This window comes from Sciurus vulgaris, assembly GCF_902686455.1.
Source record: "Sciurus vulgaris genome assembly, chromosome: 16".
NCBI classification, from domain to species: domain Eukaryota; kingdom Metazoa; phylum Chordata; class Mammalia; order Rodentia; family Sciuridae; genus Sciurus; species Sciurus vulgaris.
Window position 1 is genome coordinate 78,095,636 of NC_136477.1, and position 25,358 is coordinate 78,120,993.

Sequence of the window (25,358 nt, forward strand, 5' to 3'; positions counted from 1 at the left end):
CACAGAGAATGTCCTGATTGGTCACCTCTCTTCATCTGAGCCACCAGCTCTGCCTGGGAACCACCAGCCAGAGGTGGGTGCATTCTCTCCAATGACTGGAATTTTAACATCATGGAACCAGCACAGGGTTGATGGATGGAATCACCAAAAATGACCAGGAAACACTTGAAGCTGGCCATCCAGTGCCCATTTCCCCCTTAGACCTGTGTCTGCTCCCCCAGGTCCCCCCTGCCCACAATTCTGTTGTTCACCCTTGTTTCCATGGGAGCCATCTACCCTGGCTGGATCCTCCATATAGCACCATCCAGCTCACATGCCTGTCACCTCCTGACTCTACCCTGCTCCTGGAGACATGACCTGATCACACTGTGCACAGGTGGAACATGGGGTGCTGGCTAATGACTACTACCAAGACTGTCATCTCAGGGGAGATTATCCTTGGAGAGTCATTTGAATGCCCTTTAGAGCTTTAATCATCGCAGCATCCTGCTCCAAGGCTGGGTTCCTCTGTGAGGTGTGCACCATACCGCTCTGTTAATTAAAGCCATGTCTTCCTGTGATTGCCATAGGTTGGGCACATGCCTGGCAAGCAGCAGATGCATTGCAACTTTTCCTGCTGCCCCAAGCAGGTGGGGGCTGACTGAATGTTTGAAAGAGGTGCAGCCTCTTCCTGCTGGATCCCTTGAGTTCCACATGCTTGCTTTGAGTCACTGTGCTCCTGCTGGTTTAGAAGGTGGTGTGTTGGGAAGAGATGTCACTGCACTGAGCTGGGGGTGTTGGAGCACAGAGCTGTCTGGAGACCCACAGGTCAGGTTTCCTGTGTCCCTCACCCAGAAGAGCAGAGGAGGAAGGAAGCAGCTTTCCTCTCTGCAGTGGAACAGGCTGGAGACTAGAAACTGGGACCTGGCAGGTGCTGTCCACTCTCCCTCTGTGTGTTCCAACCTGGTTGTGCAGGTGGCTTCAGAAAGCCTGTTCAGGCCACACTCAAACTCAGTCTCCACCAACCTCAGGAGGAGAACAGCACTGGCTCCTTGAACCATGTGATTCTTGTGCCTAATTCTCATTGTTCTCATCCAATAGCAGGGGAGGCTGTGATCCCTCAAAACCCATAATCCCACAAACACTTCCTGCAGCTCAGAACAGCTACGCAATCTCTCTGTTGCTGTGTTTGTTACCTGTGACCAACTCACTTTGTGGCTGTTGTGTGTTAGTGCTCTTCACCATGTGGGATCTGGACCTGGAATGGAAAGATTTTAGGGGAATAGATATCAGGTGTATGAGCAGAATCCTGTGTAGCCCTGATCTAACATCCAGGCAGGAGAGGCTTCCAGACAGGGTTGGGAAGCACCCAGTGGCTCTTAGTGTGCTGTCTCAAGTCTCCTCAGGCAGCTTCCCTTGTCAAGAGCCAATCCTGGTGTGAGGTGCTTCCTAAGTGAGGAAGGACCAGAGGGCATACCTGGAGTTACCCATGTCTCTACCCTTGTTCCCCCTTCCTCCTTAGTTCAAGGAGGTGACAGGTGTTCACATCCATGGGTCAAATACTTTCACAGAGCAGAGCAGGAGCTACTTGAGACTTAGGTTACTAGAGAGAGGAGAGAGAGAGAGAGAGAGAGAGAGAGAGAGAGAGAGAGAGAGAGAGAGAGAGAGAGAGAGATATTTCTGAGTGCTCCTTTCTCCAGATCCCATGGAGGTGCCAGCTGCAGAGGATGACTGTGATATCCCCACACCTGCAAAGGGAAATCTTTGAACCTTTCAAGGGTCAAGGTCAGCCGACTTGCTGACCAGTGTGGGATCTTAATTTCTCTTCTGTGAAATCAGGTTTGCCACATGGCTCTCATCCCTGGCTGTCCTTCAGAAAACTTAGGAAAGTTTTAAAATTTTCTGATGTCCAAGCCAGATCCCAGCTCTATCCAGCAGAAACCTCTGGATGCAGCACCCAGGGTGGGTACCTATAATGCCCTCAGATACCCAGAATGTGCCACCTAGATGGGGCACGAGACCCTAACCTATCTCTGTTCATGAGAATTTCAGGACCATGTGATAAACTGACCATAAAGAGGCAACAGAAAACCAGAACAGCCCCCAATCAACACCTTCCCAGGTCGCCTGCATACTGGCTCTGTCTACATCTCACTCTCTCATCCAACAAGCCTTCCTGCCTTGTAGAAGAAGGACCACATTCCCCACCTGTCTTGGCTCCACCCACAGATGGAGGAGGGGCATCTGATTGGTGGGAAGCTGACACTCAGCTCCACCCAGTGGCTGGTTAACATGCAGATGGTTATGAGTGGGGATGCTTCCTTCAGCAGGTGAGAGGAGGACCCCCAAGTGTGGCTCACCCCCTTCCAGCCAGAGTGTGGTCGGCAGACCCACAGCCTCAGCATCAGCATCTAGGGTCTGTTAGAACTTGAAATCTCAGGTTGATCTTGGAGCTAATGAGGAAGAAGCTGCATTTTTTATAAAACCCCGGGTGAATCATGTGCACATTAAAGACTGAGAAACTCTGGTAAAGTTAAAAAGGCATTTATTAGCTTGTCCCACAGGAAGACCAGAAAGCAACTCCAGTTTGGTTACCCAGAGTTCCAAGGGTGTAAGTCCTCTTTCTCTGCATTTCTCATATTCTCTGGTCTTTGCCTCAGGGTCTGGGATGACTGCCATGGCTCAAGCATCATCAGGCCGTGTCCAAAACAGAGAAGGAGGAAAACTTCGATTGTTTTCATGTATCTTGAGGTGTCTTTCCTGCGGCCCTCTTATAGACGCCCTTGGTTTTCATTGGCTGAAACTGGAAGACATGCCCACTCAAGTGAGTCATGTGATTGGTCCTTGAATTGGTGACCAATCTTGTTGGGGAAAGAGCCCAGTGAGGAACAGGCTCTTCTCTTCCCTTAGCTCCTTGTTTCCTACCACAAATGGGGACAAAAGCAGAGTTCTGCCATCATAGAAGATGGAGAATGGCATTCAGTGTCCTGCCTGTGTCTTCCCTCTGTCTCTCTTTCTCTTTCTCTCTCTGTCTCTCTCTCTCTCTGTTGCTGCCATCAGGGTGAGACTCACTGTACTCATGTCCTCTGCTCACTGTCTATTTAGCACTAGGCAAACCCAGCTCTCTCCACAGCCTCTTTTGAAGTACTTGCTGATGTGGGAGGAAGGAGAGGATACCCAAGCCACAGAGGCTCATCCAGTGTAGAGTACAAGCAACAGAAACCAGCTTTGGGGACCTGGATTTAGCGTCCTGAGGAAAATTGTTGGAATATCTTGGTGCAAATCACAGGGCTGAGTATATTAACTATAAAGCCAGACTTGGGGGTGAGATGACAGGGCAGCTATGTGTCCCTGTGCCACCATCATAGGAAAATTGCTCCAACCTTGTGAACCCTGTGAGGCTGTGATTCAGATATTCAGAGGATAGAATTGGCCCTTCTTGGTGGCATGTGAACCCTGGACTGGGGAGGATCTGGAGTTTGACATGAGATAGAGGTCCTCTTTAAGCAGCAGAAGAAAAGATGGTACCAGTGAGCAAATGACCTGCCCTCCACTGGAAGTGGTTAATTAGGTACTGGGGGCATCACATGCTGTGTGGTGTATCTGTGCAATCCCTCATGTCCACTCAGGAGATCTGTTGACTTCCCCTCTGAGTGACAACCAAAACTGTGTCTGAACCTTGGCAAATGACCCCAGAGGGAACATTGCCCTCGTTTTGGGACACTCCTTTTCTGAACCTCAAGCACCAGGATTTACTGCCACATTGATGTAGTAACATTGTGATATTCAATGAAGTCCTTGTGTTTGTGGTGACCTCTCAACCAGCTGGAACCAGCCAGAAGAGCTACTGCCCACTCTGCACAAGTCTCCTGCACTGTGCAGAATATCTGTGTGAAGAGGCCACTGTAGTATCACCCTCGTAGCTTCTGCTGGCTTGGAGTCCCATGGCTGGGCCCATGTGGATGCAGATCCAGTCCTGGGTGGCCAGTGCTTAGGTCCTCGAGATACCCACACTGACTCCAGTGAACAGCAGTGATCTTAGAGAGTCTAGTGGGAACAAAGCCTGAGTGACACCCCATGGTGTCTGCCACCTCCCTGCCCTCTGGGCTCCCAGTGCAGCTGCAGTGGCTGTCACCTATACTGCCCACTCACAGTGACAGGCGCCTGTGCCCAGTTCTCAGTGCACAGGAAATGCAGGCACCCAGCTTTTCAATATTCTGTGCACATTCCAAGTGAGCAGGGACAGAGTGGCTTTGTCCTGAGGGTTCTGAGCTGGGGCAGTGCTGATGGCCACAATTCCCACAGTCATTGTGGTCCAGTCTCCTTGGGCAGCCCTGGTCTCCATATGGCCTGTGACTTGCAAACACCAATTGCATTGCCAGCCTCTTCAGTGTGCAGGGCTGGCTGCAGTCCTGTTCAGCACAAAGTCTTGGGAATCAGAGTTCAAGACTCAGTGCCTGGTCAGCTGCATGTGGTCACCCCATGGCTCTCTGCCCTCATCCTGCTCTATCTGGTCTCAAATCTGGCAGAGTGCCTGAGCAGGCATGGCCTGGCCAGCATGGGCTTCCTTTACATGGGAGGGGCTACATTTCTTTGGGTACTTCATCATGCTCAGACATATTTTGCAGAGAGTAGGTGATTTAACTGTCCAATGTTCGATCAAGAACCAGTTTTCTATTGAGTATTATTACAAATGAATGTGATAAAGTGATTGTAAATGTGTTTGCATTATTGTACATTGACTACCCGGGTTATATGCTTGTGAAAGTATCAGTGAGGGTGATGACTAGTTCTTCTGCTTTTGAGCTCAGGTCTTTTTAGTTACAATATATGCTGCTTTGTAAACCCATGTAATTTATAATGTGGACACTGGGAACCCCTAATGCTGACAGATGATTCAAAATTTTCTTTAGAAAATTTGTATCCATCAAAAATGATGGCAAGTTCTAGAATTGAATTCTGTAGAGTCCATTTAAGAAAATTTGTTTCAGAGGGAAGATTGAAGAAGCAGCATGCCAAGAGGCCAACTTGGAAGATATATCTGCCCCCACCCCAGACAAAATTCAGAGGGACCAATAGAGCCAAGCTCAGAAAAGGGCCCCACACTTGTCACAGAGAGGCTGCCTGTTTTCTGCCAAATGGCAACCCTGTTAACTGCAGATGTGGAGGGACAAGGAGGAGAACTGTCTGCAGCCCTGGGAGAAGGGCACCATTGTCCTTTGACTGCCACACCGTCCTGCCTCTGTGTCATGCTGTGGGATGATCAGAGGTGCTGGAGTGTCTAACCATGTCCCCTGAGCACTTCTACCTGAGTGACAAGTAATGGAAAATACAGCTGGCACTGGGGAAGGAAGCTGAGGTGAAGCTCTTGCCTTGAGCAAACTCTCCAAAGAGGCTTTGTAGCTGTTTTTGAAGTTGACACTGATGTAAGTGGTATTAAGGCAGTAGTCAAGGGGACCTGTGGAACCCCATCTGGGGTTGGCCTCTTGGCATCCTGAGGAGTGGAGGAAGAGCAGCCCTGTGTGTGGCTGTCCTCCCTGGTGCCCAGAATCTGGCCCCTCCCCAGTCTCTGTCTGTGACTTGCAGGACACAGTGCAGGGTGGTTCCTCTCAGCACATCACTGAGTAGGAATGAGGCTGGAGGGCAACAGGCATTTTCCCCAGTTCCCTGGGATGCCACTCATGTGCAAGCCTGCAGAGCCAGACATAGATCTGCTTAGTCCTTGAGCTGTGATGTGGGGTGTCAGGGGTTGTCTTAACTTCTGGTCAGCCCATTAAATGAGAAGTGGAACTTTCAGGGTCTCATCTCTGCACTGGAGACCCCAGCCAAAGGAACTGCAGTATATCCCTGAGTCTCCCTCTGCACCAGGCCACTGCCCTTTCTTGGGCTCCTCTGGGATGGGCCCCCTGGCTCTGTGGCTGAGCTGAAGACAGTTTGAGGAGTGTGACTTTGGGGCTTCTGAGACCAAGTCAAGTCACTGACCCAAACCTTTGAGAGGCCATTTGCACCTCATCCCCTCAGGGGAGACCTGTCACTGTGTTGGCATGCTTTGGGTGCCACCACTTTCCATGAAATGCCCTCCTAACATCTGTGGCCCAATCTACATCTGCACCTGTTTCAGTATGTGTTGACACACCATCAGAAGTCATGACATGCCAACCATATATTATGTCATGTTGTTGAGTGCTAGCACATGTATGATATTTCATCTTATGTTGGGGTGTGTGATGCCATGTTTGGAATATCAAGATACATCCCGTTTTGTCATGTCATGGTACATTATGTGTTGATGCATGTAATATACCATATGCAATGGTACACTAGGTTAGAACACATTGTTTTATGTACTTCTCTTCACAGTGCATGACATCATGTCACTGGCAGAGTTTGTGTCTACACAGGACCCTTTTTTAGATACTGGAGATCCATTATTGCTGTTTTTCACAATCAGAGACTTGCTCCTTGGGTCTCTCTCATGAGTGAACCAATGCCATGCAGATGGTCTGTGTCCCTTGACCTATTACTCCTCAGTGATCCTAGGAGTTTAATATTAAACATGGGAGAGGAGTCACCAGGCATTAAGGCCACACAGTTCCTCCCAAAAGACACATCCTTTGAGAACATGTTGAATGCTTTTATTCCCTCTTATGAGCCCCCAAAGTCCATCTTGGCAATTAAGTCCTGAGTCTCAGGTGAACATGTACATCACAACATGGTGAGGTAAGGCAACGTTACTGATCTCACTGTGGCAACGTTCATGCTGAATCTACCTGATCTCACTGTGTAGGTGCAGCATCCCACCAAGTCTATGTTTCCAAAGTCAATGTTAACAGGCCCTGGTACACATTCCTATACAGAGGGAGAAGTGGGGAAACAAGAAAATGTTTGGTGCAAGCTCACAACCCACAAGGGCACTGGGACTGAGGTCAGGAATAATCATTTCTGCTGGTCAGGGTGGCACACTTCTGCAATTCCAGTGAGTTTGGAGACTGAGGCAGGAAGATTGCAAGTGTGAGATCAGTCTTGGCAAGCTGGTAAGATCCTGTCTCAAAATCAAAGTACACAAAGGGCTGTGGATGCAGCTCAGTGTAAAGCACCTTTGGGTATTATCCCTAGTAACAACAAAAACAACAACAACCAATGTTTTGACTTTATGCTCCATCCAAAAGTTTCAGGGATGGATACCCCTTCCGGAATGAGTGGATGTCAGTGTCCTCTTCAATAATGGAAGATGTGGTAGCCCTGGCCCTGTTGTTCTGTACCTGGGTCACACAGTGTGTGTGTTCTGCAGTGACTCTGTGCCTGAGTCATGAGCACTACCACCCCAGGCTGGTATTGGACCCCAGTGTCAGTACAGGTTCGGGGATTGGGGGAGAGCTCTGTCCCTGTGGTTCAGTTTGTGGGACTCTGTGGTTGTCTTAACCATGTTGGTTCTCTGCCTGAGTCTCACAGATGACAGTCCAGAAGAAGTAACCATGTGTTCATGGAGGTGAGCAAGAGGGTAGGTGAAGCTGCCTTGTGAGGGGACCTGGCAGCAGCCACTTCCTGGGCTCACTGTCCTCCAAGCCCATGGTGGGAGGGGCAGCCTACATCTCTCCAGGACCTTGGATCCACTCTTGTGTCATCCCACGGTGCATCTGTCCTCATGTCCTTAAGGAACTGTCAACCACACCCTTCTCTCCTCAGCTTGCTCTCACCCCTCTGATGAGTAGACAGAATTTTCCAGGGGTATGCTTTCTTGTGGGTAAAATTCTATTCCCCTAACTGTTCTCTAGTGGTTTATGAGAAGCACTCAGCAGTGCCAACGCCCCCCGCCCCCTTAGCTCCCTGCTTAGACCTGTCTTCAGTGACCAAGTCTCTCTTTGTTCTAAGGTCCTGCCTGCCATGAAGCTGTGGGTCATAGCAGTTGGATCAGTTAGTGGTTGTCCTATAGCAATACTGCCCAGATTTCCTGTGTTTATTCTTTTTTTCTTACTCTAGTATCATGCCTGCCAAACTGGCCTCCTCACCACCTATCCTGATGACAGAGGTGGCCTGCAGCAGGCTGAGGCTTTATGCAAGTATTTCCTTCCTGTGTGTGGACAGAGTAAACCTGAGCGTGACCAGATTGTACTGGGGTCAGGCTGCAAACCTCCTTCTGTGCGCAGCTGTGGTCCTCCTGTAGTCTTTTTTCAGCACAGGCTCTACTAAGTCCATTTGGGAGAAGTCCACCAGCAAAACCAGATGGGCATAGTGATTTGATGGAGCCTCTTCTCCTCCAGGAGTCCCAGGTGAAGTATGGTCACCCTTTCCTGCTTATGGTTGGTCTGGGCAGCAGGGTTTCCTTATAGTGGCTGGTCTGGTGAGGGAGCCAAGGTCAGAGCTATTGTAGAGCTTGGGGCAATAAGTGTGCTGCTGAGATGGTCCATTCATTGCCTGACAGGTGTTTCAGGAAACCAGGACACTAGGGGTGAAGGTAACTTCACTATCATGGCCACTACATCATAGTCACCCACAGGAGCAGGCTATGTTCTTCTGAAATGGAATCCTACAGGTCTGCAGGAGAAAGCAAGGAACTTCAACCCAGTCCTGAAAGTTCTTTACATGCTGTTGAGAGGGATTTCTGTCTTTCTTAGGCAGAGACACAGGCAGAGATTTATTAGGAAAGGAAAGGCACAGAGGGGGACAAGTGCCTGGCATGAGATGCCGTTTGGGCCTGTGAACTCTCCATGAAAGGAAATCTGTAGATGATGAAGATTGTTGGGGGCGTTTGCCGGCACCCCCCCAACAATACTCTCTCCAAGATGGCACCTGGCATGGTTTCACAATGAGTCTGCAGCACAATGCTAATAAACAGAAAGCACATCTGATTGGCGGTTGATTCCTTTCCTGATCCGTGCTGAGCTCGTGACCAGTGCATGCATCCATCTCCTTAGCCTGGAGCCCATGCATCTTTCACATGAACACTCACGTGCACTTACTCTGATTGGCTTCTGCTTTGCTTCTGCTTATCAGTTTGTTTTACTAAAAATATATATATGAAAGCAAACAAAGAATAAAGGAGAGACCCTTACTACATGTGTGTGTGTGTGTGTGTGTGTGTGTGTGTGTGTGTGTGTGTGTGTGTGATTTTATCGCTGCTGGACGATGATAAGTGGTGCTGAAACCCAGGAACTCAGAGGAACAAGGCAGGAGATAAATCAGGTAAAATTATGAAAGAAAAATTCTGGCCAGGTTAAGTTCGCAGGATTTGCGACGAGATAAAGTTTGCAGAATTTGTGATGAGATTTAAATTTGCAGGATTTGCAATGAGATTTAAGTTCGCAGGAGTCTCAATGAGATTTAAGTTCACAGGAGTTGTGATGAGATTTAAGTTCACAGGAGTTGTGACGAGATTTAAGTTCGCAGGAGTTGCGACTAGATAAAGTTCACAGAAATTTGTGACTGAGACTTGTGTTTATTGTAAAGTTAATGTGTGTGCTTTCGCTTTTGCTATTGCTATTAAGGTGATTTATTTTTGTGTGCTGATAGATTTACGTAGCTGTATTTTAAAATGGGTACTGAAATGTCATGGGCACAAATGGAGGGGCTTTTGAGGGATCTCCTTAAAGCTAATGGGATGCCCCTAAAAACAAAAACAGCAAGACTCTTTTTAAAAACAGTAGAAGAAATAACATCATGGTTTTTAGATGAAGGGCTGTTAAACATTCCTCAGTGGGATCATTTGGGAGAAGATTTAAAGGTGGCTGATAAGATAAGTCTGTTACCACCGGGAACATTAGCCATCTGGACTTTAATTAGAGGGTGCTTAACAACTCTACAGCTGCACTGTAGAGAGGCCCTTAGAGAAGGGGAGGAGGCTCTGGAGGAATTAAAAGAGAAACAATCCAAGGCATGAGAAAGAGGAACTATAGAGAAAGAAGAAGAATCAGAGAAAGGAGAGGATTCAGATGAGGATGAGGAACTGAGAAAATTAACAAAAAACCTTGCTATCAAGGAATCAATGGGGAAAGATTTAGTAGAAAAAAGAAAAACTCTTACTAAACCCACACCTCATGCTCCCCCGCCTTACAATCCTCAATATTGTGGGCGTATGCCAGTGTGTCATTGTGCAAAAACTGTATCAAATGAATGGGATACTCTGCAACAAGGGGCAGTTTTCCCAGTTTTTGAAGACCAAAATACCCATAGATATCATCAACCACTGGATTTTAAAACTATAAAACAACTTAAGGAGGCCGTTATGTCATATGGCCCCCAAGCAGCTTTTACTCTCTCATTGGTAGAATCTGTAGGAGGAATGAATCTTACCCCAGATGATTGGGGCAATGTAGCAAGAGCTCACTGTCAGGAGGACAATACTTAATATGGAAAACAGCATGGCAAGAATATTCCACTGACACTGCCCATCATAATGCTGCGGCAGGTAATCCAGCATGGAATTTAGAAATGCTTATGGGAATAGGACAGTTTACAGGACAGCAGGCACAGCTTAATTATGATCCTGCAGTGTATATGCAAATTGCTGCAGCAGCTACTAAAGCATGGAGAATTATTCAAGGAAGTAAGGATATACAGGGGCAGCTTTCAAAAGTCCTACAAGGAACAAATGAGCCGTATGCTGATTTTGTAGTGCGACTGCTGCAAACAGCAGGTCATATATTTGGGGATGTAGACCAAGCGATGCCTTTAATAAAACAATTGGCCTATGAACACGCTAATAAGTGGTGTAAGGAGGCTATTCACCCCTGGAAAAGTAAGGATTTGAGTACTTACATTAAAGTATGTAGAGATATTAATGAAAATGTTATACAGGGCCAAGTTATGGCAGCAGCCATAACTCAGGGATTACAATCTACATTTAAAGGGGGAGGACCTATGGGGCCTTGCTTTTATTGTAAACAGCGAGGACATTTTAAAAAAGATTGACCCAATTAAGATATCCCAGTCAGCCCCCTATGAGGCAAAAACCCCAACTATGCCCTAGATGTAAAAAAGGTAACCACTGGGCATCTGAGTGTAGATCCATAGTAGATGTAGATGGACATCCCCTTCCCCAACAAGGCCAGACAAAAAACGGAATTTGGGGCCCATCTCCCCGAGGCCCAACACAAATGTACGGGGGTGATTCAACAATTGGCCAGGACTCATTATCCTCTAACAAGCCAAGAAGGGCCACAAAAGGAAGCACAGGATTGAACCTCTGTGCCACTGCCAGAGCAATATTAACTCCTGAGATGGGAGTACAACCTATTCCTACAGATTTAAAGGACCCTCTACCCCTTGAGACAGTGAGAATTCTATTGGGAAGAAGCTCTAGTGCACTTAAAGGACTTATAGTTGTCCCTGGAGTTATTGATCCAGATTTTACAGGAGAAATTAAAGTTCTTGCATCCTTCCCACAAGGAATAATTTCTATAACACCTGGGGATCGCATTGCCCAACTCCTGATTGTCCCCAGATGCCATAATAATTATCCATCTGCCACAACAATTCGTGAAGACGCAGGCCTAGGATCCACTAGGGTCGATTTAGCTTGTCTTACTATGGATCTAAAACAAAGACCTATTATGAATCTGTCAATTAAACATAAAAAATTCTCTGGACTCCTTGATACAGGAGCTGATACCAGTGTTATTACTTTAAAAGATTGGCCAAAGACTGGCCTCTAGATGAAACAGAACAAACATTAAGGGGACTAGGCATTGCTACAAGTCCAAAAAGAAGTAGTGCCCTATTATCATGGAAAAATTCAGAAGACCAACAGGGAACATTTCAACCTTATGTTTTAGAACACCTGTCTGTCAATTTATACGGCAGGGATGTTCTTACACAAATGGAATTAAAACTTATGACAGAAGGTCATTATGGATCTGAAGCTCAGGCTATTATGCTAAAACAAGGACATATATGGGGTAAGGGGCTTGGTCGCCATAATCAGGGAATTGTTCAACCCATTAACATCCAAAGTAATCAAGGTCACAAGGGCCTTGGTTTTTCTTAGGGGCCACTGAATAACAAAAATTAAAATAGCTTGGAAATCTGATTCACCAGTTTGGGCTCCTCAGTGGCCCCTTACCCACGAAAAGCTTAAAGCGGCCCAAGAATTGGTGCAGGAACAATTAGCAGCAGGATACATTAAACCCTCTACCTCTCCATGGAATAGTCCTATTTTTGTTATCAAAAAGAAATCAGGGAAATGGCGACTTCTACATGATCTTAGAGCTATTAATGCTACAATGCAGCCCATGGGTCCAGTTCAATTGGGCCTTCCAGTTCTCACAGCCTTACCTAAGGGCTGGCCTACTTTAATTGTAGATATTAAAGATTGTTTGTTCTCTATTCCATTACATCCTACTGATAGTGAGAGGTTTGCATTTACTCTTCCATCCTTAGACAACCGTGGACCTGATCAACGGTTTGAATGGGTAGTATTGCCACAGGGTATGGCTAATAGTCCTACTATGTGTCAGATCTATGTTGACCAAGCTTTAAAACCAATTCAACAATTGTATTCTAAATTAATTATTTATCATTACGTGGATGATATATTGGTATATCATCCTGAAGAAAATGAGTTAAAGAATGTCTATTCTCAGATGGTGAAACAACTTAAATCCTGGGGGTTTATTATTGCTCCAGAAAAAGTACAATTTGGCAATACTCAGGAATTTTGGGGAACTTTGTTAAATAGAACTATAGTTAAACCCCTAAAAACTATCATTAGAATAGATCATCTAAAAACTTTAAATGACTTTCAAAAACTGTTAGGAGATATAAATTGGATCCGACCTTACCTCCGTCTATCTACTGGGGAGTTACTTCTTCTACTTAATATTCTTCAAGGAGATCCTCATCCAACATCTCCCAGGGTATGTACTCCTGAGGCATACCAAGTTCTTAAGCTAGTACAACAAAAACTTGACCTAGCACAGGTAGACAGGATTGATCCAAAAAATTTGTTACAATTTATTGTTATTCCAGATAGAAAATTACCTACTGGAGTATTCTGGCAAGAAGGGCCTTTATTTTGGATTCATTTAGCTTGCTCCTCTGCTAAAACATTGTTACCTCATCCTGAAGCTGTAGCTCAACTAATATTAAATGCACTAAGATCTTCTATTAATGTATTTGGATTTCATCCAACTACCATTATAACTCCTTATAACAAAAACCAGCTTTCATGGCTTTATAATTCCTCAGATTCATGGACTATTATTAAATGTTCCACCCAAGCTATATTTGATAACCATTTTCCTAAGCATCCCTATCTTCAATTTTGTATCAATAATCATGTTATTTTTCCAAAAGTTACTAGACATCAGCCTATTCCAATGGCTCCTGTGGTATTCACCGATGGCTCAAAGACAGGGACCGGAGCTATTAGTTACCAGGGTAAAGTTCAAATTTTATTTTCCAAGTCGCCTCTGCTCAACATACTGAAATTCTAGTTGTTATCAAGGCTTTTAAATTGTTCTCTGATACCTCAATTAACATATATTCAGACAGTCTTTATGTGGGTCAAGCTCTTTCTAATCTGGAATGTGCAGGACTTATTGCTCTCACCTCTGCCATCTCCGGTCCTTTACAGACTTTACAACAGTTGATATGGGATTGCAGAGACCCCTTATTTATTGGACATCTTAGAGCCCATACTAATCTGCCTGGACCCTTAACTGAGGGAAATAGTTTAGCAGATACAGCTACTAGAGATATACGTATTTTTTCTGCGGTGGAAGCTGCTCAAAAGTTTCATCAACAGTTTCATGTTAATTCCACCACTCTAAAACTCAAGTTCAACATTACTAAAGATGCTGCCCATGCTTTTGTTAAATCTTGTGGCCAGTGTGCAGTCCTCCATCATCCACTCTCTATAGGCGTTAATCCAAAAGGACTTTTACCTAATCATTTATGGCAAATGGATATTACTCATATCCCAGAATTTGATAATCTTAAGTTCATTCATGTGTCTGTGGAAACTCACTCAGGAATTATATTTGCATCTTTCCATAGAGGAGAAAAAACTAGATATGTGATCACCCATTGTCTTCAGGCCTTCTCTAATTGGGGTGTACCTAAACAAATCAAAACTGATAATGGCCCAGCATATACCTCAACTTTTTTGAAACTATTCCTTACAAAATTTGACATCACCCTTACTACAGGAATACCTTATAATCCTCAAGGTCAAGGCATTGTTGAATGTGCCCATCTCACCCTCAAAATACACTTTTTAAACAAAAGGGGGGAATTGGGGACACCTTCCGGTCCCCAAAGGACAAACTTTGTTTCCCTCTTTATTATAAATTTTTCAACCTTGGATAATGAGGGTCGCTCTGCTGCAGAGCGGCATGCTAACCCCGTAAAAAGCAACAGGGCCACCGTAAGATGGAAAGATGTTCTTGATGGACAATGGCATGGCCAGGATTCAGTTCTTTACTGGAGTCGAGGCTCTGTTTGTGTTTTCCCACAGGATAAGCCAACGCCTATCTGGGTTCCTGAAAGACTGGTGCAAGTGATAACGACTATACCAAAACGGAAGAAGTAAGGACAGAAGATGAAAAGACACCAAAGACATGTGCTCATTTTGACCTGCCTCATCAGTATGGTGACTAGTCAACAGTCTTGGGGGCTATTAAAGACATTCCCCTACCCACTCCCTCTAACTAACACTTCCTCAGTGTACCCAGCCATATTTTCTACCAATGATTCAGCAGGATTGCCCTATGTTCCTTATGATAAAACACAAGCAGCTGTGAATTGGACGTTTGTCTTTGAGTTATCAGGAACTCTGTATTTTCAGATTTCTGGTTACTTACATAATCCTTGCATTTACCTAGCTAATTATACTGATGGACACTTAATCAGCAAAGATACTAGAAACCCATCACAGATGCCCTCCTTTTCACAAGGAAAAGGTATAAGTGATGGATGGGGAGAAGGAACCATGTTACAAGGTATTGCACCAAGATTGGACTATAATAAAACTTGTTATCAAATAAATTTTCCTTTTAGATGTGAAGATAGGCCACCTCAATGGCCACCTATTTGGCAGTCCTGTGTAGATTGGTATTATCCAAAGTGCCTCGCCCAGAGATAATTTTCTTACCAAGGACCAGGAACAGAAAAAAATAAAACTTGGCATGGAACTAATTTTACAACAACAAATTATGATACCCTAACTGGTCCCTCTAAGCCTTTTACTTTGTGGACAGTGTGCGGATCATTAGCCTGTTTCAATATTGCCCCCATGGCATTTCTTTTAGGGGACAAGTGAGATACTCCAGTTATTCATATAATTATACTTATTATAGTAATGGCAATACAACATGGGAGGATAATGTAAAAGTAAACTGAAATAATCAAAATGGAAAAAATTGTACCTATCCACCTACCCCTATGTGCATGTCCCCACCTTTTATGTTTCTTCTCACATCAAATGTAACCAACTCTTCAACACTAAATTGTTCAGATTATTCTTGTGTTTTAGCGCAATGTTGGAACACATCTACCCATACCCTGGCAGTGATTTTACAAGTACCAAGATATCTGCCTGTTCCAGTGGATATCAGTTCCCTCTCTGATACTCTCTTAATAGTCAAAAAAGAGAGTTTGGTATAACAGCTGCAATTATTACAGTAATAGTTGCAGCAGCAGCTGCTGCTGCAACTGCTGCTGCTGCCCTTGCCACTACAGTTCCTACAGCTCATGCTTTAAATACACTCTCTTCTGCTACTTCAGAAGCATTACTTACTCAAGATCAGATAAGTACCCACTTATGTAGAGGAATTCTGTTATTAAACCAAAAGATAGATCTACTCCAAGAACAATAAGATATTGTAGAACAAATCATTTCTATGGGGTGCTCTTATCTTTCTATTGCCCTCTGTATTACTGCAGCTCCTTTTAACAATTTATCTGTTGCTGCTAATATTTCTAAACAGCTATCTTCTCTATTATTGGGTACTTGGACTCATAAATTTGACAATTTAACCACACAATTACAACACCAAATCACCAATTAACTACAATTAATTGCACTAAAGTAGACATCCCAACCCTGGCATTTACTGTTCATACACTATCCAACCAGGTTCTAGGATGGGTCCAACAAAATTGGCTACAGACTGCTATCTTAGGAGTGATATTTTTAATAGCAAGCATTTGGATTTACAACAAAATTAGACAAACCCGCCAATTACAAAGACGTCAAACTACTGTGATTAAACAGGCATTTGCAGCTCTAACTACAGAAAATACCCCCCACATATGGCTTAATATGCTGGATCAGTAGTCAAAGATGGGTAAGATTCACGGGAATGCATACCAACCTAAGACAGGGTCCTGACGCCTGGAAGTCAGGATTCCGATGACGGGTAAGGATGCTGTTCGCCATGAACAACCCAAGACAGACACGATCCCAAGCCATGTAATTAAATAAATAAAGGGGAGATGTTGGGGGCGTTTGCCAGCACCCCCCCCCAACATTACTCTCTCCAAGATGGCACCTGGCATGGTGCCACAATGAGTCTGCAGCACAATGCTAATAAACAGGAAGCACGTCTGATTGGCAGTTGATTCCTTTCCTGGTCTGTGCTGAGCTCGTGACCAGTGCATGCACCCATCTCCTTAGCCTGGAGCCCATGCATCTTTCACATGAACACTCACGTGCACTTACTCTGATTGGCTTCTGCTTTGCTTCTGCTTATCAGTTTGTTTTACTAAAAAGATATATATGAAAGTGAACAAAGAATAGAGAGACCCTTATTATGTGTGTGTGTGTGTGTGTGTGTGTGTGTGTGTGTGTGTGTGTGTGTATGTGTGTTCATCACTGCTGGACGACGATAGAAGATGAGGAGCAGACCTGGTAGGTCAGACCAGTTTATCCATTAGAAGGGTTGTGGGGTACAGTTTGGGGTGGCATCTTTTTTCCCTCCAGGGCCAGTGCTTGATGCTTTCTATTGGATTAGCAGCTCCTGGTCTGTACCAACATCTGTGTCCTTGGACAGTTTCTCTCTAGGCTTCTTGTGCTCACTCTGCAAACATTTTCTCTAAATCAAATGAGTTTCTATGCCTCTATTCTCTCTTCCTGCCAACAGTGCCACAGTCACAAAAAAGCGCCCAAATGGAGATTTCATAAAATCAGTTCAAAATGATTCTATATAGACTAGAAAGAGAGGCCCCAAATGGGCACAAGGAGAGACCCAAGGGAAATTAACAGGGAAGAGGGAGGGCTGTGTGCTCATTGGGAAGGATTTTCTAGGGTCAGACTTTGGGATCAGAGTCACAAAATTCATCTTATCAGAAGGTGATGTAATCATCACTATCTATGAGGGTCAGAAAGTCCAGAGACAAAACTGAAATTTGAAGCTACAGTGATGATCTTTAACTGTCCCTCATCTTGGGCCAGAAGCCCTGGGCTAGGCTTTTGGAACTGTATCCAGTGACTGCAGGAGAGAACTCTAGTTCCACCACCTGGACAAATTCTGTCCTTGGCCCAGGACAGAGTGGGACCCTGGGTTTCTCATAGCAGCCCCAAATCAGACATTTCTAAACCCAGGGAAAACGTGGTCAGAAATAGAACTGGAGCCAGGCTTTTCAGACCTCTGACTGCAGACAGTGGAGGCAGAGGTCATTAGGCCCAAGGAACTTTACACTGGGGGACACAGTCCTGAAGACTTCACACCCTCTCTAAGTCCTTAGTAGGAAAAAGAGCTGGGCCTGCTTCTACCCCAGGCCATTATGACATCACAAACTTTATGAGAGTTAAGGAGAGAGGATGGGAAGGGCCCCACACTCTGCTGGACACTGTTCCCAGACTACCATATGGAGAGGACACTAGGGAGCAGAGGAGATGGGGAAGATCCCATGAGGTCACAAATCAGCACGAAGGTCACATCAGATGAGGAGACAACTGGAGAAGACTGAGTGCTACATTTATGTGAGAACTAGGGACATAAACTCTTTTGTTAGTCAGGTTTCCAGACCAGCAGTTCTTTCTCTTGTGCCCTGTCTTTGAGCACTCCTAACCTAGGGGTTCTTAGTCTTCTCTTGTTACTGTGTTTAAACTCCTCTCACAAACCATTGTTCAGGATCTCCTGTGTCCTCTGGGACAGGAAACCTGTTTCACCAGTGTTCAGGCATTTCAGTTTTCTGTCCTTAATCTCCATTCCTAACCATTGCTCATGGCATTCTGTGTCATGTGGTTGAGCACAACCTCTCCTACTGATGCTCAGTCCCCTCTGGTTTTGTGGGTCCATACCCTTCATCTCCCAGTGCTCACTCTCCAATGAGCCCCAGGCAAACTAATTCCCTTAGTGAGCTCTCTGGATGAACCCCTTCTCTCCTAATGTTAGTACACCATCTCGGGCCTTATCTGCATGTCCAGGACAACAGGAGTGTGGAAATGTGGAGAGATGTGGATACTTGCTTTTTCCGAGAACTCAATAGCCCTTTGGTGCTGCCATGCAGACAGGCTCCTCATCAATCTTCATTAATGCCTGAAAATTCTAGGCAATTTTAATGAATGACAATTCCCACAACACTGAGGACCTCTTTCCACCATTCATAATCCACAATTCTCACACTGTTGTTCAAGTGGCTGAGTGCTTATGAGTGATGCAGCATTGACAGTATTTCTGTCATCTATCTGAGAAGTGGATGGAAAGCATATATTGAAGTATTTTCAGGATCTTCTCTGATATGTTAGTGGTTCAAGATCTTCTCTGATATGATACTGGCTGCTCTCTTTTGACACAAGTAAAGTCTTCCTAGGACATCTGGGTCAGGCAAAATGCACACCTTCAAGGGACAGTGTGAAGTGTGACCAAGGATAATTTCTCATCATCACAGATGATTTCAGATCTTTTACATTGCACCATTTCTACCTTCCCTCAAAATACTGAGACATTGGCCTGAAGGACACTTTTGAAAAGGCTCTCAAAACTCTGACACCTGTAGGAGAGAAATTTTCTCACAAATGATTTCTGTCTCCTATGGATCCTGTGGTCTAGGAATTTGCTTCAGTCTTCTCTAGGTTCTGCACTAAAACTATTTGCAACCACCATTTTTCAGTGCCCCTCTCCCACCAGTGCTCCATCTTCTCTATGTCCTGCCCTAAATCTCACATCTCCCACCATTGCACAGGGTCCTGAGCCTTTGTGTGAGCACCCCTCTCCCACCAGTGCTCAGTCCCCTCTGGGTTTATGAGTGCACTATCTTCAATACCTGTGCTCCCTCCCCAATGAGACTTAGGCAACCTGTTTCCTTACTGAAAATATGGGTGAGCCCCTTTCCTGGTAATGTCAGTACAGCATGTCCAGTCTTATCTGGGTGTCCAGTACAAAATCACTATGGAAAATTGCAGAGATGTGGATACTTACTTTTTCCACTTTTTTACTTACTTTGGAACTGCCATGCAGAGAGACTCCTCAACAATGCCTGAAAAATCAAGGACAATTTTAAAGGATATCAATTCATACAGCACTCAGGACATAATTACACTATGAATCCTCTACGATTTCCTCACAATTTCTCCAGTGGCTGAGTTTTTATGAAGCATGCCCAGGCTATTTGACATGTTTCAGAACAGTGAATGTAAACCATATAATTAAGTGTATTTAAAGTCATCTCTCCTATATTTCTGGCTTCTCTTTTGAGAAGAGAGGAAACCTCATAGGACCTCTGGATCAGACTCAATGTATTCCTTCAAAGGACAGTGTGAATTATGGCCACAGATAATTTTCCATCATGTTGCAGGAGTTCTTCAGGTTTTGAAACATCACCACTGTCCCACCACAGCTGAAGTAACAGAACTTTTCTCCTGAAAGGGTACAAGGGTTGTGATTCATTTTGATGAGAAATCCTCATCCAACACAGTTGGTCTCCTCTGGCTCCTACCTCATCTAACTTTTCTTAGGCTTCTGTGTGTTCTGCCCTAAATCTCCACTCCAAAACCATTGCTCAGGGTCGTCTGTGTCTTCTAAGTGAGCATACCTCTCCCAAGAGTGTTCTGTCTTCTCTGGTTCCTACCCTACATCTCCCCTCACCTATCATGACTCAGGGTACTCTGAATACTGAGGATGAGTGCCCTCAACCACTAGTGCTCAGACTCCACTGGCTCCCCTTGGTGATAACACCTCTCCTAACATTGCACATAATTCTTCATTTGAGATACCAAGTTCTTCTAACTTGTCCTTACTCATTCTCCGCTGGGTTCTTTTAGTGTGGTTCCCTAACCTGAGAGTTCTCAGTCTTCTCTCTGTCCTTTTTCAGGTTCCCCAAGGAAATCCTTATTCAGACTCCTCTGAGACCTGTGGGTAAGCTCCCCTCTCTGACAGTGCTCAGTCTTGCTGGGTCTTGTCCTTAATCTTCCTTCTGACACCAATGCTGAGTGTCTTCTGTGTCCTGTGGATGAGTACCTAATTACCACCAGTGCTCATTCCCCTCTGGGTATTGTGGGTGGACACACTTCACCTGCAAGTGCTCCATTTCCAATGAGACCTAAGCTACTTAGTGAAATCTTTGGGTGAGCTCCCTTCCTTCTAATGTCTGTACACCATCTCTGGCCTTACCTGCATATCCAGGCCATAGTATCTGTGGAAACTTGGAGAAATGTGGTTACTTCCTCCTTTCAATATGCTCTAGGATTTTGGTGACTCCATGCAGACAGGATTCTTGGTAAACCTTGAAAACACAAGATAAATTTTATGGATGTCAATTCCAATAGCAATGAGGACCTCATTCCACAAACTCTGCACCTTTGCTCAAGGGGCTGAGCTTTGATGAGTGATATAACATGTCCGGTATTTCTAAAATTCCTCTGAGCAGTGTATGGAAATAATAAATTTTAGTATTTTCAGGATCTTCTCAGATTGGTCACTGGCTGCTCTCTTTAAACAAGTCATGAAACTTCTAGGAATGCAGAATCAGGCACAATGTACACATTCAAATGACAGTGTAAAATTTAGTCATGGACAACTGTCCATCATATGGGAGACTTCTTCATGAAATAGAATTAATCACACCATACCTGAGGTCAGTCACTTTAGTCCAATGGATACTATTGGAAAGGTTAAAAAAAATCTGAGACCTATATGTGAGAAGTCATCTCCCAAAAGAGCTATATCTCCTATGGATCCTGGAGTCAAGGACTTCTCATCTATATTTGCTCTGTCTTCTCTGTGTTCTGCCCTAAATCTCCTCTTAATCATCATTGCTCAGGGTTTTCTGAGTCCTCTGGTTCAGCACCACTCTCCCACCAGTGCTCAGTGTTCTCTGAGTCCTGCACTAAATCTCTCCACATCTACTTTGCTCAGGATACTTTGTGTCCTGTGTGGGATCTTCCTCATCCACTAGTGCTCTGATTCCACTGGAACCCCTTGGTGATAGACCCTCTCCTAACATGGCACAGCCTTCTCTGTTTCAGTTGGTATATTTATCTGACCTGATCTTACTCAGCCTCCTTTAGGTCCTGTGGGTGAATGTCCTTCAGCTAAAATGCTCAGGGTCCTTTGTTTTGGTCTCAGTTCACTAAACATTCTGTGCTCATTTCTTTCTGGGTCCTTTTGGTGAGTTCCCCTTAGCTTACATTCCTCAATCTTCTCTCTGTCCTCTTTCAGGTTCCCCATGCAATACTTGCTCAGACTAAACTGGTCCTGTGGATGAGTGCCCCTCACCAGACCATGCTCAGTCTTCTTTGTGTACTGTCCTTAATGTCCCTTTATATCCATTGCTCATAGTCATCTCAGTCCTGTGGTTATTGCCCATCACACACAGGTGCTCAGTTTTCCATGAATATTGATTTGGAGTAACCCTTATCCTCTAGGACCCTGTCCGCTATGTGTCCTCTGGGATTGAGCCTAATCCAGGAGCAATCAGTATACTCTGGGACCTCTAGGTGATCGCCCTCATGCAGCAGTGGTCATTATCCTCTGAACCATATGCTATGTTCCCCTAGTCAATCTTTTCTTAGCCTCATTTGTGTCCTGTGTGTGAGCATATATAGTCTAAGTGCTCAGCCTTCTTTGGGTTCTGTCTCAACCTCACCTACTGTACTATTGCTCAGGGTTTTCTGAGTCCTGTGATGAGTGCCTGTCATGCACAGTTGCTAATTTTCCCTGAATACTATTACCATGCACCACCTACACTTCTGTTCTCAGTCTTATATTCATTCTCTTGTCCACCATTACTCAGACTCCTCTGGGTCCTCTGCATTTGAACACTTCACCCACCATTGCTCAGTCTCCTCTGCATCTATGGGTGAGTGCACTCTACCTTAGAGTTCAGCCTTCTCCCTGTCCTGTGCACAGTTATAATTTTTCTTTATTGCAAATGGTCCATGAATATTACCACTAATGAATATGACCATCTCTCAGTGTTACTTTAAGGAAATATGGTGTCTTCCTCCAGTTCCCTAGGAACCATCTGTCTTTGTGGGTGATGGGAGTCTTTCTCGTCTTGCCATTCCCTGGTTGAGTTGGTTGGGGGAATCGTTCTGGGCTCCTGTTGAAGTTCAGTGCTGCATCCTCCACGCATGGTGCAGAAGTACTTCTGAACTCATGCTGGCCTTCACGACCCAGCTTGTAGGACTTCATGTGGATGTTGACTGCCCTGAATGAACTGTTGTGTCCTCTCACTTAGTGGGTAACCTGAGTCTGCTGACACGCTTTTTGAAGGGCATATTTTCTATCAGTGCCAGAGCTACCTGTGCTGAGTTTCAGAAGCCCTTAGGCAGAGATTTCCTGAACCCACTCCTGGGTCTCCCTCAGCACAGGCTGCCTCCTTCCCAGAGCCCTCCCTGGAAAAGGCAGGGAGCAGGGGCTTAGTCCTCCTCCCAGGACCTCTTGTGATCCTTTCAGTTCTCTGATTTATGCTGATGAGAGTCACTGTCCTACTCATGGTCTGCCTCCTCATTCACCTGGACTCTTTCCCAGATTGGTCAGCTGCTCTCTGCAAAATGAGTTCACTGTGAGTTCTTCTGAATGGTTAGTTCCAGAGTTTTGGGGTTATTCCCATCTTGTTCTGCTCTGGACCCAGTTGCAGGAGAAGAATTGAGGAAAGCTACAGAAGAACAGGCTGAGCAATATATGGGGAATATTTGTGAGTGGGCTGGGTGGAGGCCCTGCCTAGGTCCTGGGCCTCTCCCTGTGATACTCATGCCCCATCACCATTATGGGATTTCAGATGCCCCCAGGGGTACTCACCTGCACCTACTTGGGTTACCAGTTGATGTCAGTCACTAGGCTCGCTGAGAGCAGTTGTGAGTTCTTTATTAACTTCTCTGGTGCAGAGGATATGTGATCTGTGCTTCACTATTAATCTTAAGACACCATCTCTTGATGGTGAATACAACAGATCAAGTGGTTCTCACAATCCTGCTTCCCTGTTGCCTGAACTCCTGAGTCTATAGTCAGCTGAAGGTGACCATGAACACACCAGGGACGAGGTCAGGTTCCTAGGAATTGTTCACTGCTTTCTATTCACAGGGACTTCCCACAGGCACTCACTGACTGACAGGTGAGTACAGTTCTGCCAAGAATGTTGGTGGATAATGTCATTTATAAATAACAAACCAAATCCAAGGAACATTTGTTATCCTTGGCTCCTTTTTGCAGGAAAAGTGGATGTTCCTGGTAGAATGAATGCTAGATTTGAATGCAGGAAACAAGTCCCATACATTTCTGTAGCTCTTAATGATGGAATGGCTATATAGATTATTATTCCTGCATTATTAGCCTTTGCTTCTATGCTGTATTAAATCGACACAATGCACCAAATACACCAGACCAGAACACGCAGGGACTGCTGATTTCTGTGTTGTAAATGTCTCATGAGACCTAGGCTGTTCATGGCCAGAAAGGGACGTGAAAGAGAGCAGTGCCATGTTTGCTTGTGAACATGATTCAAGTGAGTCCTGATTAGGGATGATAGAAAGACTGGATGCCTGTGAATGTGACTCAGATGAGTCTTCACCATGGGTGATAGCAAGACTAGATTTCTGTGAATGTGATTCAGAAGAGTCCAGATCTTTGATGATAGCAAGACTTTTATTTTTAAATATAACTTAGGTGAGTCCTGAGCAGATTTCATAGCAAGACTTAGTGCCTGTGAATGTGAGCCAGGTGAGTCCTGAGAAGGAGTCATAGCAAGACTAAGTGCCTGTGAACATGACTAAGGTGAGTCCTGAGCAGATTTGATAGCAAGACCGGGTGTCTGTGAAAGTGAATAAAGTGAGTCCTGGGCAGGTTTGATAGCAAGACTGAATGCCTGTGAATGTGACACAGGTGAGTCCTGAGCAGGGGTGATAGCAAGACTGGGTGCAGAGATGCTCAGGTTGCAGGTGGGATAAAAGCAGTCCAGGGGTGCCTCATTCAGTTCCACACTATGGAACTCAGGGTCGACTGGCCAGTCAAAAGCCCAGCCCTGCTCATAGTAAGTCCTGGCTTCTGCACAGAGGTTCCCAGGCACACATGGTGCCAAGAGAGGTACAGCAGAAATGGGAGGGTTTGGGTCAAAGCTGGCTCTGTCCACATCCCAAATGTGAAAGTGCCTCAAGTCACTACCTTTCCTGCTCCCCTCCAGGTTCCAGGGCTGATGGTTTCCCCATGCACCTCCCACTCTCTGTCCCCACCCATTTCTCTTCCTCTGTGCCCTCACTGGTGCATCTCTGTTGAGGAGCCCATACCCCTGGGTGGAGGTGGATTTTGGCTCTGCTTGCCTCCTCTGGAACTGAAATCACAGCTTGAAGATATTACACTTGCTTCCATAAAATTCACAGGGACTTTTAGAAGAAAGAGAATCCACTGAATGCTGAGAGAGAGGTCATAGGCATCCTTTCTTGTGAGGGCTAAGGACACGGCCCTCTACAACATAAATGAAAGCAAAAGCAGAATATCCAATCCCTCGGGGTGGTAGAAGACATTTCTTAAAATGAAAATACAAAGTACTAGTGAATAGGAGATGAAATGGATGTTTCCACACATACCACAAGTCCTATTAAACCAGTGAGAAGAACTCAAAAGCTCGCTGGAAATGGGACAAGCACAAGCACCAGACCCAAGCTTGCCTTCCTGTGGTCACTAATGCAGAGGGAACAATCAGAGGAAGCTCTGCTGATGGAACATGTCTAGAAATTGTGAAACACTTGAAAAGGAAGGAAGAGTTGTTCATGCAGTAAGCAGGAGTGACCCATGAACCGTGCAGGACAATGTCATGTTGAAATTGTTTTTCAGACCAGAGAGAAAGTGCTCCAGTGGTGAAGAATAAAAGTGAAGCAGCAGAGGAGCTGGACACAGTGCAGGGCCACAGTGCAGCTGTAGAGAACTCCTCAAGAGTGGGAACAGATACAGTGGAATGAACTCAGAAGAGGCGCCCTGGCTCTTTACTGTTTGACCATGGGG